This window comes from Humulus lupulus, chromosome 1, assembly GCF_963169125.1.
Source record: "Humulus lupulus chromosome 1, drHumLupu1.1, whole genome shotgun sequence".
Taxonomy (NCBI): domain Eukaryota; kingdom Viridiplantae; phylum Streptophyta; class Magnoliopsida; order Rosales; family Cannabaceae; genus Humulus; species Humulus lupulus.
In genome coordinates this window covers 291,741,446-291,744,671 of record NC_084793.1, presented here as the reverse complement: position 1 = coordinate 291,744,671, position 3,226 = coordinate 291,741,446, and positions in this window count along the sequence as shown.

Sequence of the window (3,226 nt, the reverse complement as noted above, 5' to 3'; positions counted from 1 at the left end):
CTTGCCTTGAACATAGAAAAAGACAACTTCAAACTGGTGCAACAGAAAAGAAGACTACTCGATAAAGAAAAATCTAAGGCCTTAAAAGAAGAGGTTGAAAGACTAGAAGAGAATTGATTCATAAGAGAAGCTTTCTACCCAAAATGGGTGTCTAATCCGTTCCTAGTACAGAAGCCCAATGGAAAGTGGAGGACTTGTGTGGACTTCACCAATTTAAACAAGGCATGTCCCAAATATTGTTTTCCTCTACCAAGAATTAACCAACTGGTCAATGCTACCGCAGGACATGAAATCCTTACATTTATGGATGCCTACTCGAGGTACAATCAAATCAGCATGCACCCTTCTGTCGAGGAACATACTAGCTTCAGATCTGACAAAGGCTTATACTGTTACAAAGTAATTCCTTTTGGACTCAAAAATGTTGGCACAACATAGCAGCAACTGGTAAATATGATGTTCAAGAATCAGATAGGCAACAACATGGAAGTCTACGTCGATGACATGCTGGTAAAGTCAAAAAAGGCTGGGGGCACGTATCGGATCTAGTAGAATGCTTCACCATTCTCAAGCACTATGATATTTGGGTTAACCTTTAAAGTGTTTCTTCTAGGTAAGCTCAGGAAAATTCCTTGGCTTTATGTCAATGCAAGAAGCATAGAAGCTAATCCAGAGAAAATCAAGGCTTTAAATGACATGAAATCCCCGACCAAGATAAAATAAGTACAAGGCTTAACGGGAAGAATTGCAGCTTTTAGTAGGTTCGTCTCAAAATAAACTGACAAGTGTCTGCCCTTTTTCAACTTGCTAAAGGGAAATAGGAAGTTCTAGTGGGCAGAAGAATGTGAAAAAGGCTTTCCAAGCACTCAAAGATCATCTGGCACAACTACTAGTCTTGTCAAAATCAATTGATGGGGAAACACTTTACCTATATCTGCCAGTTATGGAACATGTTGTTAGTGCAACCCTTATTTGAGAAGCAGACAGAGTCTAGCATTCAATGTATTATATAAGCAAAATGCTGATTGGAGCAGAAACGCGATACCCCGTGATCGAAAAATTAGCTTAATGCTTGCTACTAGCAGCAAGAAAGTTAAGGACGTAAATCAAGTATACAATGATTCACAATTGGTCGTAAATTAAGTATTGGGCGAATACCAGGCTCGAGGCATAAAAATGTCCTCCTACCTCAGTAAAGCTAAAGAACTTTTTGCATTGTTTAAAAGTTTAACCATATAGCAGGTGCCTCGTTACCAAAATTCTAATGCTGATGCCTTAGAAAATTGGCAAGTGCCAAGGATGCCGATATTCTAAACATAATACATGTTGAGCACCTTGTCCAACCAATTATAATGAATCAGAAAAAACGCTATTGCTCGACAACACCCCTTCATGGATGACTCCTATCGCAACATACTTAAAGCAAGGAATTTAACCTCAAGCAAGGAATCAAGGTACTTCTAGACAGGTACGTACAGGCCTGTAAGGATCAAGGCTCAGACCTAACATCTGTACCTCACATGTAGTGGAGGTAAGGGATAGTACGAGGAGTGGTAACACCACCTCCATGCCTCTGACATGCACCAAAGCCGACCACCACTCTCCTAACACCATTATCGTCTGTACCACAATCACCTGTAACACGTACTGTTGTGTCCCCCTGAAACCACTTTGTACTAAGAGTCATTAGATCTCACCTATAAATAGGACATCACTTCATCATTGAAGGGGTTGGAAAATCTCCTTATAGACAGAAATAATTGAGCAATACACAAACTCTTTTCTCCCTTGTTTTTTTGCAAGCATTTTAAAGGTTCTATATACTTAGTTTTCATAATAAACTTTGATTTTTTTGACCTTATATCGTTGACTTGTTCTTACCGTCAACAGTTTGGCGCTGTCTGTGGGAAAAACGACTAAGAAAAAGTTGTTCTTCTATTGATTTCAGTAAGGAAACATGCCAAAGGCATTCAAAACACCTACAAGACTACCAAGAAGTGAAGGTTCACCTGGACGGGACCCAGCTAAGGGCGTCCATAAGGGAACCTCCCCCGCAGAAGAATTGAGGTGCACTAGGGCTGCCAAGAGACAACGGCGAAGAGGAAGTAGTATCATCCCCTACCATTCATCCTACACCGAACCCTGCAGCACATGCCATCGCTCCAACGAAGGGTCGTGGAACTCACCCTCCGCCACGCTCGCTGGTGGCCCCAAGTCCACGAGTACACTAAATGAGTTTATGTTCCCAAACTCATCGCTACAAATATGAAATACATGACTTGCACATGAAAAACCAAAGGTTGCAGACCACCATGGAGAACATGCAAGGGGTACTCAACGACCTATTACACGGAAAGTCTAATGCTCCCATCTTTAAGCATAAAGAGAGGGAACCTATACGATGGTGAACCACCATACCCGTGGATGGTGGTAAAACACAACTCTCCACTAGTAATACCCCTCTCCCACGATGCAAGGAAGATTATGCCAATGTTGCAACCTGGCGTGAATCCCACCTATGGGAGGTGCGAACCCAAGACCGCCTCCAAAAGAGCTCCACCTGACTTAAGAGAAATGCTTAACCAGAGAGGTTTCGAGATGAGAACGGGACCCCCTGCAGCTCCTTTGGAGGATACAACCAAAGCAAGGGTTCGCCCTGAGAACCTAGGGGACTCCTTAAAAAAAGAGAGAAGAGAACTAGACACCGAAATGCTAAGCCTTTGAAGCAAGATAGTCACTGCATCTAGGGGGCATAAAGGTGATGATGAGTTTGATTATGAGTTGCCCTTCACATGGGAGATCCAGGTTGAGAAACTCCCTGCCATGTTCAAAGAGCCTTGCATGACTCCGTACAAGGGCACTATGAGCCCTAAGCATCACTTAGATGCCTTCAACGACTTGATGAAGTTAAAGGGGGTCAACAACAGAGCAAGGTGCCATTGTTTCCTTGTTACACTCAAATGAGACGTGTACAAGTGGTTCAAGAGTTTAAGGCCACAAACAATCAGGTCATGGCAGCAATTCTCTGGCGAATTTCTTCAGTAGCACCACGCGGTCTGTGGTTATGTTATGCTTAGCACCAGCCTGACTAACATAAAACAAGGCGAAAGTGAAAGCATGAAGAGCTATATCCATAGATTCAATATGGAAGTAGCTAAGGTGAGAAGTTAAACTAAAGCGGAGCTCAAGATGGCTATCACATTCGGAGTTCGTCTAGGAAGCAAGT